General features: G+C 36.0%; 1 protein-coding gene and 1 long non-coding RNA gene across 2 annotated transcripts in view; both read right to left on the bottom strand.

The window, feature by feature from the left end:
• LOC124630166 overlaps nucleotides 1–18,651 on the bottom strand; it is a 108,334-nt gene that overhangs the window by 62,193 nt on the left and 27,490 nt on the right. The window lies entirely within an intron of this gene.
• LOC124630167 lies at nucleotides 3,213–5,163 on the bottom strand. Its single transcript, XR_006984393.1, has 3 exons — nucleotides 4,324–5,163; nucleotides 3,369–3,675; nucleotides 3,213–3,276 (listed from the first exon to the last, which is right to left on the bottom strand). It is a non-coding gene; the product is annotated as an uncharacterized LOC124630167 (long non-coding RNA).

Genomic DNA, 18,651 nt, shown 5'->3' on the forward strand with positions numbered 1-18,651 from the left:
GATTCCAAGCAACAAAGGTGCCTTGGCCGGTTTAGATAGGATTCAGTCTCAATGCCTTCGAATCATCTCAGGTTGCATGAAGTCGTCGCCTATTAACGCCTTGCAGGTCGAATGCGCTGAACCTCCTTTAGCCCTGAGACGTCAGTACCTCGCTTCCCGTTTCCTATCCAGGGTTATTCCCAAGTCATCTCACCCCCTCATCCCAAAACTCAGAGAGCTTGACACTCTTTGTCACAGCTCCAAATATTGGGACCACAAAGAAATCCCCCTATTTCTAAAAGCATATCGGTTTTTTCAAAATTTAGAATCCCCCATTGCTCCACATCCCAGACTTCCTTTATTTAATTACCCTTATGAAGTACTTTGCTTCACCCCTAAAATATTCTATAACATTGGCATATCCAAAAACTCCCCATCTGCAAATTCGGCCTTTAATGCGGTTTTGGGTGAACGATGGATTGGGTTTCAAAAGTTCTTCACGGATGCTTCCAAATCAAATGGTGGCTGTACTGGAGCCGCGGTTTACTATCAGAACTCTAAAATAATTTTGAAATTCAGATGTCCGAAGGAGTCTTCAGTATTTACAGGCGAGTGTGTGGCACTATTGGAAGCTTGTCGTTTTATAGAGTCCCATGAGATTAGCTGTGGAGTTATCTTTACTGACTCCCTTAGCTGTCTCCAAGCCATATCCCAGAATCCCTTTAGAACTAAACTCCATTGTCCTATTGTCCTGGATATTAAAAAGTCCCTTTTCTCCTGCTCTAGGCAAGAGAAAGAAGTACACTTAGTCTGGATCCCTAGCCACTGCGGTATAGCGGGCAATGAATGTGCCGATGCATTGGCCAAAGATGCGTGTTCATCTGAGTCCGCTGATCTTGCACACTTCTCCCTTCAAGGGCATGACCTGCTAAACCTCCCTAAATTGAGTCTTGAGACCTCGTGGCAGGAATGGTGGAACATCTCAGGCAAAAGGAAGGGTAGCTCTTATTTCGCCATTCAACCGGTTGTAAAACCAAAACCGTGGTTTTCAAATTTCAAAAGATACCCTAAACGGGTAATTTCAGTCATGTGCAGAATTCGGTTAGGTCACTGCTGTACACCGGTCTTTCTGCGCAAAATTCGGGTGCAGGATTCATCCCTCTGCGAGTGTGGACTGGATGAAGGTACCCTGGACCATATATTTTTTGACTGTCCTATCAACTCATCCTTTGATTTATATGGTCGTCTCCAAAAACTTAAAATTCCTCTCCCGACTAACTTCCGTTCCCTCCTATCCCACTCCTGTCCAGAACTGCTCCAGATGCTGTTGATGTTCATTAATCAAAACAATATTAAATTATAAATTGTGGCCTATATTTAGGCCACAGTTTGTATGGTTGTGGTATATATTATATGTTATGTGTTACTAACATTTTGTTGTTGTTTTTATATATGTAAATATATTTCTGTTTGTTTCAGTGCCGTCCTACTAACACATTAAGTTACACAAGATCGGCCACAGCACCATCTTAAATCAATATATATATATTTTTAAATTTATTTTAATTAAAAGCACTTCTTGCTTCTCATCCCACTTGTCATTGGCAGAATCGTCGAAATTGACATCGACACGGATTGCCATATACAAAAATAGAATAGAATAGAAGAATGTTACATGCTCACTAAGTGAACGGGGACAATTTGGGGACACTGCATGTTTCGCGTATTGCGAAGCGGCTGTAATGTGGCCGGATTACTCGTGAATTGTGAACAGCTAGACTTTTTATGATAGCTGTAATTTTCTTTTTGGTATGTGCAATAGGTAATGTTGTCATGAAGAATTAAGTCAACACAAAGAGAATGCAGTAATCAATTACGGAAATTGCATCGTCATTAGAAATGCCATAAGATTACAATACGTTTCACTTAATAATTCTCTAAATTGTTAAGTGAAAATTATTTTTATGCACTCATATTTTACTACAGCAACCTGACTTAAAAGCATTAATATAAAGCTGAAATACGGCCAGCGGATGCAGCCAAGCCCAGACATCAACATCCTAACGTTGGTAAGATTTAAAATTAATAATAAAACTTATTTATCGCTTGAAGCGCAGTTAAATCGCGAATTTCCCTCGGCCGACAGGCGCGCGAGAATGATGACAACGCGTACATTCCCTGTCAACGTTATCTGCGCCCACTTTCATTTAGGTGTAATTGTACGCGTCTAAACACCTGTCTTGTATGCACGTCGTAAAGCCAATTACAGTTCAGCGCTACACGTTTTAGAATCCGGGAACAATGTGGTTAATGAACACAGTTTGGCAAACGTAAACAGTGTCTATTTTGACGTTTCTGTAAAGGTGCGTACGGATAGCGCGTTCCTGTGTTACGCGTAGTTGGGAAACACTGTCCACGCGTACATTGGATACGCGTACAGCTCCTGTACGCACCGCCGCGAACCTGTACGCGAGGTCAATCGATCCAGCGGGCCTAGCATGACCGCCATAGAAACAGCTTTTGTCTACCGGAGAATCGACAAAATGATAGATTGAAGAAAGATTTCTATCGACCCGAGCATGGCGATGTTTGACATCGAGAAAAGAAATGTTTCTTTTCTTCGTCGACATGTGTCTATCGCGTCGAGCATGACGACTATATTTTCTCTACTTTTGACATTTGGGAGTAGATATAACTTTCTATATGAAATGTCAAATACTCTACATCTCATCGGACCTAGACAAGAGTAGACAAGAATATTATTATAATTTTAAGATCTCAAAAAGCATTTACAAAGTATGTCGGGGTCCTACCGTCGTCATGTGGTCAGTTTTTATGCTGAGAAGAATCAGTGTAAAGCTCAAAGAACGAGCTATACGAGTGTTAAGCCTCTCGACATTGAAAACGTAAATGTGCAGAGATGGTGCAGTATTTGTGCGGAATCTGTCTCCTAGGATATCTTAGGGTCTGCCTGTTCATATCAATGTAAGTACCTTCAGTCTATTTTATTTCGTTGTGCTTTCCAACCAAAAATATGACAAAGTTTTCGTCCTTATAGATAAGTTAAATATAGAAAGATCTATTCATTTATTATTGTTTCTAAGATTATTTTGTCTATTATGTAGGTATTGCCCTTCATTGCAAGAAAATAATTAAACAGAAGAAAAATATTTAACAAAGCTTAATTGTTGCAGGTTCTTTGTTCGGGTCCTGCTTAGGTCATTAACAACATTACTAACCACTGTTAGCAAATTTTTTAAGCAATTTGTTTTTGCAGTGAATACAAGGTTAGTATACCTAATATATTCCAACAGGTATCTGTGGAGATCAAAGGGGGAGGCCTATGTTCAGCAGTGGATGTCCTATGGCTGTGATGATGATGATGATACCTAATATTAGATATAACCTCTATTTCAGATTGTAGATACTGAGTGCAAAATACTGAACATAAATGCCAATTATCCTGACAGAGTTCATAAACAATCAATTTTCAATAATTCTCTCATTAAGAACAAACTGCGCAGGCTATATGACTCTAGAATTGGACAGTTTTATCTGCTAAGAAAAAAATGACATTTTAAATAAACAACCATTATGATTTTAATATTCACATTCTTTATTAAATGATATCATTTCAATAATTTATAATTTGTAAACTGACGACCCAGTTGTCATTCAGCATCCTTTTTTTGTAATCTGAAACAAGAACACAAAATTAAATTAACATTCATTTTCAGGGGATTCTAGTCATGCGTTAGGGTCTTGACTCATTACATCAATAAGAATGCTGATAATGTGTCACTATCAGTATGTTATTCTTTTATTATACTGTAAAATAATTCTTGTAAAAACTCTTTACCAAACAGTTATTTCTTTTTGCAGGGTGCCTATGCTACAACTCTTCCCGAAGAAAGGCAGAGAGAGAGACACACTAATGACCTTAGCGGTAGCTTACTACAAGCTGCAACTCACAGAAGAGCAACTATTATGAATATCTTTGTATATCAACAGTTCTTCAAACCATACAGACAGAATTGAGTTGCTGGGGAGTTTGTTCCACCGCTTCTGCTGCTGATTTTCAGCCTATTTTGAATAAATGACTTTATCTGTAGCCTTAATTTTATGTAAATAAACCTTTACCTCTGTGTAAATGATTGTCTCATTTTATTTTTTATCTTAAGAGTTGTTGCTTATATCACACAAGCAACAAATAGGTAGGTAGGTACTATAATTATTATTGCCATAATTATACTTTGAAAACAAACCATGAGAGTTTTGCTAGAATGAAACCAACAAGTCTGGAGAACTATTACTAGTAAATGAATATTATTTAAAGACACTTACTAATAGAATGTTTCTCGTGTCAGCATTGTATGCCAAGAACTCGTTATTTTCCATATTTTTTCAGCAGCTTTTGAATACGGACCTATTCTTCTTTATCGTGGCCTTCTTTTCCCAATGGATCGCGATACTATCTTCTCTGTTTATTGGATGGGACTTCGTACGCTGTAAATAAACAGGTTTTGTAACGACGAAAGTAAAAACACTTCGGACAATAATATAGGGAAGCAAGATAACAGTGAGGAACGCATTGAACTGTGCATGGCAAAGTTTTCATCAGACAATGCCTCCAATCACCATTTATTGAGATTATTATGTTATTTTCCTTTGTTCTTTTCATCGTATGTATGGATAATTATTATGTTCGTTTGGATTAATTACACACAACTATTGGAATAATCAGTACTTTATTTATTTAATCACAAAATCTACTTACTTTTTCCTTGCCGCACGCAGTAATCACCAATATTTAAATAAGTAAAATCAACAACAAAAATCGTTTTTTGTAAACAAACAAACATGAACCATTTTAGTTCCACAGATAAAAATAAGTTCGATGAATACGTTTTGTTGTTACTTTGAGTTACGTGAGTTTATGTATAGGTTCATGCGTGAAAAATAGTGCATTGACACATTTTTTTGGCTAACTAAACGTAAATTCATCGTAGAGCGACCCATCACTAGCTACTTATCCGTTGCTATGGAAAGTCTTTCTCTTGATAGAAACGCGAGTCTACAGCTCGCGCCATGCTCGGGTAGAAGACATGTCGAGTGGGAAAGAAAGAGCTTTGTCGTTTCTTGGTAGAATAGAGATAGAATCGCCATGCTAGGCCCGCAGAGCGCTCCGCGAGCCCCAGTCATTCGCCATGACTCCGACAAACTTAGCGGTTGCGTGCACTACCACCGCTGCGGCGTTAGTCATTATTCAACACATTTTAAATAAAAAAAAAGAGAAACAAACGGAAACCTAGATGGTGGATGAAAACATTGTTTCGGGAAAGATTCAGTGTGGAAATAGGCTAATGGAAGATATAAATTATGAAGAAAGTGGGGACAAAAATTTTGTGAGAATGAGTTTGCAAATCGAATAATATTTTCATTATTGAAACTCGAAGAACACGCGTGTTTATTCATTTTGCCGTCCAAATATAGCGTAGCCGGCCGCGTGCGTCCTCTTTGACGCGCGACCAAAAACCGACTGACGGTGGCTCGCGCTGCGAGTTGGCTCGCGCGGTACGCGTACCTCAAGAGTGAACGCGTAGCTGCAGGTATGGACTAGGCGTTCCGGATACGCGTAAACTGAGTACGCGTACCAGGGTACGCGCAATCCGTACGCACCTTAATATGTAGTGTAGGTATTTTTTTCCACACAAGTTATCTGAGGGCACGGCAGTGCCCCAGCCAAGACTCGAGCAAAGCGGGCACGGCCGTACCATCTTTTCTCGAAGCGTTTTGCGGCTATTTCAGCCCCCTGTATCTTCCATGTGAACAAAGCTAGGAGTTTAGGTTTTCGATGACCAAGAGTAAATATTAGAACAAGCTTAGTCTCAAAATTACAAGACATTTGAATAAATAGTTTACGAGTTATGAGCGATCAAAGTTACACCATTTTGTCACTGACTCACTCACTGACCGATCATCAAAAGTCTAAGGTACTTCTAGCAAACTTAGAACCTTCAAATTTGGCACCAAGATAGGTTATTAGCTACATATAAAGGGAAAATTATAAAAACCTTAAAAATTAATAAAAAAATAGGAAACAAATTTATATTTGCGGTTTTTCAAGAACATTGTGTATGAATTTTGACTGCATTGATAACTTTGTTATTTATTTATGTACAAAATTTTACTATTTGTTTTATTGTTACGTAGTGGTATATTGTTATTATGTATTAAATATACAACATATTAATAAAAAAGCTAGGTTTAAATGAAATGAATAATGATAAAATCTTTCATATTAATGCAGTGCGATAAACACTGCATGCTCGCTCGATAGATGGCGTTGTCCTGGTCTAAATCGCGCTATGGTTTCGTTACATAGCTTAGTATAAGTAGTACTTAAAAAAAAATCAAATAATCTAGTCCGGTTAAGCAGTACACGGCCTCCTAGGCTGAACTGCGAGATGCCATACCAAAAAAAAAAAATCAAATAATTTCATGTGATAGCGTCATCTACCTCTGAAATAAATCTATTTTATTCTAAAAGATATTCGATAAAAAAATTCGACAATTTCGAATTTTTTTAGGTTAAAAAAAATATTGTTTACGTGCTACTTTAGGTGTACATATTTAGTTTGTTATATATTTAGTTAGTTGCATGTAAGTTAATTTAATTTGTTATATACTTAGAGAAGAAAGAGACCTACAAAAAATAAATTAGATCCCACCAAAAACATTAAATGTAAAAAAAAGCCAATCCTCTACGCAATTCCTCCACCGTAAAAAGTTTTGAGATCGCATAGAAGCCAAGTCCTGTTCTACTTTATTTGTAATAATAAATCAATAGTTTGTGACTATATATATCAATAGTTTGGTTCACATTACAATAATACTGTCTTGGCCATGAGCACAAGTTAAAAGTCGCTCCTTGTAATAATGTGTAAATACCATTGAATTGATAAATTCTATATGGACATGATTTTACGATTGGACTGATTATGGACTGATTTTAATTTGAGATCACCATGGACTAAACATGCGCCATAGTACATGTGCAATTCATTGATGTTGGATGATACTGACTGTCGGTCATTTAGTAACAATTGAATAAACTAAAAGTATTTAATTCTGTGATATTAAACTTCATATTTGACTTTCACCTCTCCAAGATATGCTGTATTATATTTGTAGTTTATTGTGCTCATGGCCAAGTCAATATTATTGTAAAGTGAACGAAACTATTGATATAGTCACAAAATATTGATTTATTATTACAAATAAAGTAGAACAGGACTTGGCTTCTATGCGATCTCAAAACTTTTTACAGTGGAGGAATTGCGTAGAGGATTGGCTTTTTTTTACATTTAATGTTTTTGGTGGGATTATAATTACAACTTTTGCGGTGTGCAACACTTAAGGCGAAATTTTATTATGCCGTATGTATTGAATAATAAATAAATATATTCCGGCTACTTGCGACATCGATATCTTTTAAATAAAAATAAATATTTATAAACTTAGCGCTGATGGGTCATTAATCTGGCAGATAAGTATATTAATTTTCGAAGATATTTCCTAGTTTGAATTTCTATACCTAGTGTTACTATATTTTTTTCATGAAATGCACTACAGTTAAACAGCCACTGTGAGTTAACAAAAATACCAGGACACGTTAGCGGTCAGTTGAAATTGACACACTGTACAATAGTGAACGTTTAAAATTAAGATGCAAATTAATAACATCTACTAGTCAAGTATGTGACATAAATGAACGTAAAAATTACGTGAACTTTTGATGCAATCGGCCTAAATATTTGATTACTGAAACATCATTGATACCATTTACGGTTCATTCATTACATAAATATGAGGAACTGTCAATTTGGTAATCCGATCGTAATATTTTGTTGGATCATGTAATATATTATTTTCAATAAGAAAGTTTGAAGAATTCTCGTTGCATCACTTGCTTAGCAATGCATTAATATTTAAGCGGTATTTTGTAAATGTGTATGCGCATTTTTTACTTGTATTAAAGTCTTTAAGCGGTTCACGACAGGCGATTTATTGTTAATAATTCAGGTATTTCTGAACTTATCGATTTATGTTTAATGCAAATGGATAAAAAGATATAAGTTAACACATACATTATAATCTCGTTTTCTTGCATAATTCACAGAAAGCTTTTCAGCAAAAGCGATTCAATAAATAAGAGATAACATATAATTATTTCCATATAAAGATCAAATCTCAATAAAGATCAGCATATAAAAGATTCTATTGAGCAAAACGACCTTTGCAAATTCAAAACATTGGTAAATCGAGCATAAATTATAGCGGCAAAACATAGCAAAAAGCGGCATAATCGTCGGAAACGTTGCATTCATAGCTTCACTATTAAAATGATGATAAAGACAGTTACACTACATCCAGTTCCCGTCTTGCGCTGTTTCCGAGCGTTGCGCAAGCACTCCCATCTGCGCACGCGACTACTGCACCGGAAATTCTTTTTATTTCAACTTTTTATTTTATGCGTAGACGCAATAAACTATGCGTGTTGAACCAATCTTGATATGTTTGTGATGATTAATGTTATTTCAGAAATTTAAATCCATGTTAAAATTTAAGGTAATTGAACCTTATAAGTTATCGGTCATCGCGTGAACTTCAAAGGATGTAAAGAGTAGATTAAAAAAAGATAAATAAAAATTAATCTTAGGCATCATTTTGTTTTCGACCCAAGTTTATTGCACTTAAGTGTAAAACTCTGACAGTTAAATTGCAAGCGTCCGACATTCAACAATATCGTGATGCCAAAGAGTTTTCATAGTGATTTTTATGAATAAGTGAAAGAGGTAATTCGATTGATTCGATTCTCTTTTTTGATAGACCATTGTGTATCGATAAGAAAGTATTCACTTTAAAATAGCAAACCCGAGTGTTGATATAACAATAGATTTCGCTTTTCACGATACGATTTTTGTTACTAAAAATAGGCTATGGTAAAGAATACCTAAGATTAATCCGTCTAGAATCTATCTACTGTTTATAGAAATGAATTAAAAACATGGAGAAAGAAATGACTAGTGGAGGTATCACAATGCAAACCCCCTAAGGCCTCGGCCTCGAATTTTGCGGGCAGCGGGGCGGCAGCGACGGCGGCGCGGGCGGTCACCGAGTGCACCGCTCGTTGCCCGCTCCCGCTCTCCTAAGAGAGTAGCGCGCCAAAATGCGGGTGTTCCCGGAACGAGGAAAGTTACTAGGACCTTCCTTATGGCATCTCTGCTATCTTTCCTTTCTCCATGATTAAAAACAATAAGTTTACATCAAGAATGTGATATTTTCAACAATAACATGGAATGTATTTGTTTACACGAGGCTACGTCATATAGAAATGCATTAGGTAAACTTTCCGTATGTTTGTTTTATTGCGTAATAACTACGAAACAATAACTAACGATATGATACAACAAATATTATAACAATAGGTTATATTTTAAAAGACTGCGTCGTTGTCAGTAACATATAACTACACTGCTGTAGGAATTTATCATGATAAAAAACATTCCTGTAATTACTTACTACCTTACTATATAGAAGATTTTCCCATGGTAACTACTGGACGTATCGGGATAAAATATATTATATAGGTTCAGTAGTTTCGGAGCTTTAGGGTACAAAAAAACAAACAAAATAATTTTTCCTCATTATTATATGTTTTAGTATAGAGCAGCATTAACGCACTGTTTCACACGCTTACTTTGAATTATCTTCCCGCTTTTGAATGAAAACTGGCATATTTCCTCAGTAAGTCACATATGAGACTGAAAGATTTTTCAAGTTGGATCAGTAAGTAATGCCTGAGATTATACCGTAGTTCTGTACAACAAAACTAGACATGACGCTATATTATAATTTATCAATATAAAGATAAAAATAGAATACCTATTGTGTAGAAGTGTTCATTAATCTTATCTAGTCCTTTACTTACACAAGTGGGTCGGCAGAGTCAGCCGAGCCGAACGTTACGTTTTTACACTTGCAGCCCGGTGAAGTGCACTCTTCGTTCTTACGACATACAAATCCTTTATAAAAGTAAAGTATCAGTCTATCTGGTTCGCTTTCACTGTAAAACTGATGAACCAATTTGGAAAATTTTTGGTGTGGACATGGATCGAAGGCTAGTCTTTCAAATACGGTTTGTTTCTCTGGGTGTGTAAAGTTGATCATTTATGATTCTGTATGGTCATTCCAAGTTAATAAATATAATAATAAATCGTTTATTTCTCACCACAAGCCAAAAAATGCGAATAAATTTATCATAAACAGAAGCTGCTAATTAACAATTTTGGTTGTGGATCGCTGGCGCCTGTGGTAGGTAGAAACACCTGTGATACAGGTCACCAGGTCCCCACCGGTTTTAGGTTATAACATACTTAATAGCTTACATATTTATAGTACTAAATGTAACAAGTTGCATATAATGGGTGAGCTTAAGAAGTTCTGTAGTAGGTATAGTCTATAGTTTAATTTAGAATATTTTTTATAATTTATTTATAGCATCTTGTACAAGATCTACGATGCCGATGCTAATTATAATTCGTTACACTCAAAGCCACAATTAGTAGTGACGGCTGATACGACGCAAATAGACAACAGTGCCCCACACTAGCGCCATAAACTATACCTACCTAACAAGTTTATGACTTTTTTATTAAAGAATTGCTACGTAATATGCGTATTAAAGTTTAGACAGCTTCGACTTAAGTAATTGGATTTTTATTAATACTACGATAACACGCATGCACACACAAATAATCCAATAAAAGTTTAGCATAGTAACAGAATTTACTGTCTCTTTTGACAACTTTACTTGAGTACAATAATAAATGTTTCATTCGAGCCGAACGTGGCGTGTTCCGTTTTTTCTGCAATCATTATTTATGCGACGGAACGTGTAAAATGACGAGGAAATCGTCAGTAATTGTTACTCTGTTGATCGCTTGCTAATTTACTTGTACACTGGCGTATTTTACATATATGTGTTCCCAGTTTTTTTTGCCGTAAGTGGGTTAGTTTGTTGATTTTAATTAATTCTTTTTCCTTAGTGGCTCAGTAAGTCAGGTTGGTTGTTTTTTCGTTTGCGGTGATAGCACCTGTGTTCACAATTGTTAGTGGGAAAGTACTATGTACTAGATGCACGTTTTCTATTTGATTAATCAGATGACATAAAATATTGGGTAGACGGATTGTGCTGAAGATGATAAGGAAAAGGAAAAGTGATTTCGACCAAGGTGATTGGAGGAAAACACAAAATAAAAAACTAATATGGGAAGCGGGAAAACAGCTAGCCACATGTGCGATTTGATAAGATACAGTGTAATCATTATATTCATACAACTAGGTATTTCCTGCGGTTTAACCCGTGTCTCGGGGAACTACTTCAGGCTCAAAAATCATAAAGGATAGTATATAGCCGCGAGGATCATATTAATTTCATAATCAAATGCATGAAACTGAAATTATTTTCGCATGTAACATTATTAGACTCTAAAAATTATCGAAAGAAGGAAGCAAAACCTACTCATAAAACTACATAACAAACACGATTAAATTATATTGTAAAGAATCCATTCGCATGTTATAATGTTGTAATATAATTGTATTAAAACGTTGTATAACGTATTAATCCAATTACTGAAGGTACCACGCAACTCGTTCTAGGATAGAATCTGTTGCATCTAGTATGACGGCTTGCTATGCACCTGCCCTGCACTAATCTCATTTTTACCATCGAGTCTAGTATTTTAGTTTTTTTTTGCCATCATATATTCTTTGTTTTTCTCCTTTTATCAAGCTATAAAAGGTAATTTTACGAGTATATCTAAGAATTTTTCCAGTTATTAATTTTTCTTGCAAACCTACCAATTAATTAAAGCCGTTCAGGTGTTATTGAGGCTAAGTATCTGTAAACGGATTAAACTAATCACCATTAGATGTCATTAAGCTAATGCGTTTTAAGTGAGCTTCAGAATTAATCGTTAATCGTCAAACTCATTGTCAGTTAATCACAATCCAAAGTCTATTTGTCACGGAATCGGAACAATCGTTTAAAAACCAATCTTAGATCATTGGCGCCTTGTTAAACTGCGGTGCAGAATAATTGACCAATTCAGTTTTATCTATTTTGAAATACCGTTTGTATGACCGTTGCTAGTCGGTCTATATGTTGTATTAAAGATAAGACAAAGGCGATAACCTCTGACCACTAGGATGACTCATATGTTATTGCGAGTGATTCAGTAACAATCCTCATCTGATCAGATCTCTCCGGAGAGTTCAAATATTTAAGAAATGTTTCATTGGCTCAGACTCCTTTAATCCGCTTATCTTTCGTTGCGAAGACGATGGAGCCGCATTTTTTCTTCAATCATTTACTGCCTTTCTATACGGAACCGCGTGCCTGGTAAATCAATACCTCAAGGAAAATAACTCTTCAAATGCATTTCTAAGATGATTTTCTTAAACATTCGCCACGGCAATCTAAACGCTCTCGTAACAGAACAGTTGCATAGCGTGTCGCCAAGTTATTACACACTGTATGGGGATTCTATAGTAGAAAGCGCCCGAGTAATTGGTGATTTCAATTAACATACAATGTTATGGCGCGGCCCGTAAATTTTATACCGACTTGCACTTTCTACGAGTTTCGAGCACGATACTTCCGACTTGCTTTCCTTGGTCATTTTAAATTCTTGCGTTACGACCTTGCGGGTTACGACAAATGACGTTTTATTGTGGTCCTTTTTGCGTGGCTTGAATTGTAATGTGTGATTCATTTCATACGTGACCGATTAAGTTGTGGTGATTCATGAATTCTATGTTATCTGTGAATATTTAACTTGACCAGCCTTAGTGACATGGTTTTGACGAGACAAGTATTACGTTGTTCAGTCTATGATTTTGTTTATAAATATTCATTATTTTTACGTCATCTTTTAGAGCTTTTATTGAAGAGTCTGAAGTGAACTTCTATACTCTTGTAAGGTATTATTAACTAACAAAGTGTATTAACGTTAACGGTTATAAGCGTTAATAAGGGCAGAGAAAATAGAACAAACCTATACTAATATCGGGTCACAGATCCGTCCAGTGACCGCAATTCACCCCTCTACGAGTGAGAGTACCTTTATTAACCTACGTCACGACATTATGCATAGAAAACAATAGATATACCTATTGTACAACGAGTACTATAGGAACAGGTTATACTTAATCATAGAACTATATCCTTGTTGTTATCAAATCCGTCATCCCCTTGTATTGAATAGTTTTGTTTGCGTTTAGCAGGCAGGGCCGTGGGCAGAAGCTAAAAGGCACGTAAGATCATGATCATAATCATGTCAGCCAATTCCCGTCCACTGCTAAACGAAAGCGCGAGGCCTCCTCCAACATACGCCGACCATCATTGTCATGGGCAGCTCGAATCTATCGATTGACAAAATGAAAAGTACTGGACCGATTTTCAAAAATATTTCACCATTATCTGCGAGTAACATAGCCCACATTTTATCCCGGTGCGGGCAGATCCCACGGGACGCAGGTGAAATCGCGGGAAAACGAGTAGTCGTAAGATAATGAAACGAATATTCGTTCAAACTAATTACAAGTCTAATATGCAAGTGAGTGAAACGATATATCGATTATTAGTAATTTATTAGTTTTTTTCGATGATAAAATGTGACCGTTAGTTGTAGTGACATTTACATTGATTTTAATGAAGATAAGACTTATTATTCGTTTGAAATGGTAATTTTGTTATTTACTCTGCGTGTAAGAATCAACTACATTTGTATGTACATATATGTTACCTTGCTAAGGTTTGTTCAATCTCAATCAATCCTAAAAGTGCTAAGAAGTTTTAGTCAGAGAAATCTCGCCGAATTTTCACGCTGCTTCTAGTCACTAAGAAGTAAAAGCCTGGCCAAAACGGACACTTCATGATTTCCTTTTTGCTAGACGCTTCTAAAATGCGTAGAAAAACATCTCGATAAACTACCTTTTGGACAATAACAAAAGAAGCACTAATTCTTCTTTCTTTTTCGAGAGTCAATTCTCGCAGCAATTTATCCAAAGATTATCTTACACAAAACTTCAATTAGTCAGTGTGAAGTTAATAAATACATCAATTAACGTGGATACATTGTTGCTCACTGTTTCCTTTAATTTAATTAAGGCAATCAACAATACACGAACTTTCATTTTTATTTCAATTAGCAATTTACCTTCACATACTATAAATCATTTGGTGAAGGGCCCTTACCTAACCCAGCCACATATTAAGAATTCTTTCATTATCTGTGATAACATTACGAAAGTAACATTAAATAATTTCCGCGGCGATCCCAATACAAATATATATTTATAAAATCATCATTAATAACGTAAGCATCTCATTACCTTCTAATTTAAATATTTCTTAATCTTTTTATTGACTCAGGAGTGTTACTGACTTGAGGAGTCTTTTACTGCTACATTTTCATTCAATTCTCTTGTTAAGGATCCATCTTTTTCTTATCTCTGACCCTTAGGATCTAATTTAATTCCAGCTTCATTTTTCATCCACATATCATCATGTGCCCAGGTCCAGAAGCGGCAATAAATTATCATTTTCTTTTTTTTGATCCAGTAGGTCTTTGATCTGAGCAGTAGGTATAAAATAATTCCCACAATTTCATCCATTTCCCTATCCTATACGTCATCTGTGTACGTTAAACAGTTCTTCTCTTCGTTCATGTTTCCTTATAAAATTTCGAAGCCCAAAGGTACTTCTGCAAGTTTATCATCTAATGTATCTAAGTTCATCGTAATCTATTTATCTACCTACCATACCATCAAACAAACAAAACTTGAACTTTGTAAGGTCATCATATCATGGCAGCCATATTGAAACATATCACGTGTGCAAATCTTGTTTGTGTCTCACGTGGCTTACTTATAGATTAACTATGTAAAAGCCGATAGCCAAAATTAGATTAGCAATACCCTTAGTTTTATTTTGTTTATTAAAAGGAGGTATTGGGTTGCGGATTATTGGCCAGACAACCTTCTACTATCGGGATTCCCTATAAACAAATTCGCGATAAAAAAGGATTTTATGTTTACCAAGATACCTATTTAAATGCTAAATTGGAACAATCAAATTGATACTTTAATAGAACTACATATTTATTGTCAGGCAGCTTATCGAATCTATTCTTTTATCTCTAGATATTAACGATAATCACTTAATCAACGACGTGCACGATAACTTTAATCGAAATTATTTTGTTACCTGAAACAAATGTCGTCACTGAGAAAAATCTAGAATTTAATAAGATACAAGTCTATAGCAAAGAAGAAGGTTTTTATACTTCGAAATATAGTAAATCAAACAGCAAGAAATCTTTAAGAAAGTGCGTCTGCGCATCGGTAGTAACAGACGAGACGCAGCCTTCAAAGAAAATGATTAATATCACTCGTTCGTTAGTTTATATTCCATGTTCTTCTGAACTATTTAATCGCGGCGATTAATCGCAACGACTCTACCTATGTCACATTTAGAATGTGTGTTTTGACATGTGGTCAGGATTAATGGCTAGAATGTCTTCTTCAGCCTTGGCCTATTGTAAGTATCTTTAAATATAATGATCGTCCTCATTTAATCAGTATTCACAAGTAATTGAGTCATTCAAGTGATAAGTATTTATTCATTGTGAAATCTTTTCAACGACCTTCGCGACTGTACCAAAATTAATACGAACTTTGACTTTCATGTATTTATTTTGTGCTTTCAACCTCAATGTTCCTACCAAGTACAGTCACGCTCAGGTGAAAATAAAGCATTAAAACATGACACGAAAGTTATAAAATCGACCTCTGTTATATAAAGTGTTACCTGAGAGTAATCACTGCAAACTGTGTTTACAACGTGTTACATACTTGCTAGGAAATGTCAAGAAATTAGTGAACTATTATGTGGAACTGTACGACCATTATATCTTTGCATGTGGCTAAATATGGAACTAATGTTGTATGTATTATACAAAACATTTTGTCTTTACTAGTGGCGCCACCATGAGTTGCGAAGATAAGTTGGTCACCGGAGTAAGGCGCTGCTGTTAATGTTTGCGGAAGCTACTCTCAAAACGTTATGAGCTCTTCTTAATGTTATTTGTAATTTAACGAGGAAGGCTTACAATATAAATATTGTATTGTATTGACTGTTGTGCCGCAACTAGTTTATTGAGATTGTTTATAAGAGTACTGTGACCCATCAGAATGTACCGATGAATTTTAAATAATCTTGATTTTATACGACATAATAGTGGAAGATTTTCTTAGACTTAATAAGATGACAAACACCTGTACCTATTTCTCGAAACCACCCAACCGTGAAAGGAACAGCACAAACGAAATCCTAAACTACTTCCGACACATTTCTCTTACGTTAATTGAGACAGATAACACCGCACCTAATGACTGAGCCGTCGGCAAATAACCCCACAAGCGTATACATTTCATCTGCATATAAAAGCGTCTAAAACCAGGTCATTCATCTGTTTACTAAGACTCGGAAACAAAGTTTAATAATACCAGGTCGTGTGTGAAAACTTAAACCTCGTTACGTTTGCGGTTACAAAATTTAAACACCTCATTCATACAACGTTTGTTGTTCAATTTACGTAATTACGTACAAGAATTAACTACCATTGTGTTAATTGTATAAGAAACGTTGAAAATTTGTAACAAATTATACAACCGACCCTTCCTTTTTCGGCTGTTGGTTAAGTTCGATTGCAATTAGGGAATGCAATCCCGATCCCGCGGGATCCCGATCTCGCGAGATCTCGTGTAATTTTTCGGGATCAATCCCGACGCATCATATGACGAGATCCCGTTCGAGATTGACGGGATTGGGCGGCAGTGGTCAGTGACGCAACACACACACAACCAAGTCCTTTTGCACCTGTATATACGTCCACGAGCTTAGAAAAATTAGAATCTACCATTAAAAAAGAAATGGATTTGCTTGAGTGTGGAGGAACAAGGGGGCGATTTTTGCAGTTTGCATATAATTGCTTCGCCACGCTGTTGCCAACCAGCGTTGAGTCGGAGAGGGCATTCTCAGCAGCGGGGTACATTGCAACGGACATTAGATGCCGTTTAGCAGATGAAACTATTAATACACTTTGTTTTTTAAGGAGTCATTTTCAAAATCACTCTTTTTACTAATTCCCTTGAAATAAGCTTATTGTTTTGATTACCTAATTTACCTACGTTAATTTCCTTACAACCTGATTATTATTTAGTTGGTAAGATTAAAGAATAAAGGTTTTTATTTTCTTTCGAGTAATATGTTATTTTAATTAACCTCACTATCACAAACAAGCAGTTATCAGACATACAGCTTTTTCAGTCATCTGAATTCATTTTTTTTTTTTAATTAGACGGGATCCCGAAAATTCCGGGATCCCACGGGATTGATATTTCTAATCCCGCGGGATCCCGAATTTGCAATCTCGAGTCGGGATTGCATTCCCTAATTGCAATGCAGTTCCTTAATAATATCGACATCGATTCATGACTTTCATTTCTGATACTCCACTTCTCATTTATCAGCATTGAGGTCACCTTTAAATCGTGATTTAAAAAGAAAATGAAAGCATTTTTTGTAAAGATAAGTCTTAAAAACGAGTCTGTGAATTATTTTAGCAAAACACATTGTTGCTTCTGTAAAAAATACCGAAACGAAACATACAAAAACACATTTTTAAAGAAATGTCTTCTCTTAAAAGATTTATTCGGCGAGACTCCAGAAAAATAGCCATTCATCACGTTTAGACGTGGTACAGGAGTAATGAATTCGTAACAGTCATCCATCAGATTATGTCAAATGGGGCGAACAACTTCGTTGCTAAAATGTGCAAAACTTGATCAACCTGTTGTACAAACATACGCAAGATTTACGTGCATGCATTTCAGGTCAAGATATCTGAATATGGAGTCGTTTAGACTTAATATTTGGAATAATGGGAGATAAATATAGGAGTTATGTGTCGTTTATAATGAATTATGACTATGCTGCATCATATCAGGCCGTATATGTCGACTCCTGATCATAGGCCTCGGTCGAATGACCAAAAGTAGTTGTGCCAGATAAGCCTTATTGACTAGCTTTGGCAGATGGAAATGTGATGGCGGAGTCGTATCATACTAATAATATATTAAGGAGAATACTTAACGAGCCACCTGCCAGCATAATCCGCTATTCGTCCTCCATCCACGTAAGACTAGTCCACAACACTAATTGCTTAATAAGCCATCCAAAAGGACTACGGTGCATTAAATTTACATGTTCAAAGAAAAAGTACCGATATGCAAATACATGTCACGTCGAAGTTAACGGAACATCTCCCACGTCGTTGTCCAAATCCACAAACAGAAGTTATATGTGGGCCATAAAACTTGACCCATAACTCTGTCAGTGTCCGGAAAAGTTCCCAGTTTCACACCCATACTATATCACCCGAATCACGTTGGGTATTTGAATGTGTTGGCCCGTTTGAGTCATATACGTACCAAACCGGATAGGTATTGATCGAGTGACTAAATATCGAGTATTGTTTT

This window comes from Helicoverpa zea, chromosome 5, assembly GCF_022581195.2.
Source record: "Helicoverpa zea isolate HzStark_Cry1AcR chromosome 5, ilHelZeax1.1, whole genome shotgun sequence".
In the NCBI taxonomy this organism is placed as follows: Eukaryota; Metazoa; Arthropoda; class Insecta; order Lepidoptera; family Noctuidae; genus Helicoverpa; species Helicoverpa zea.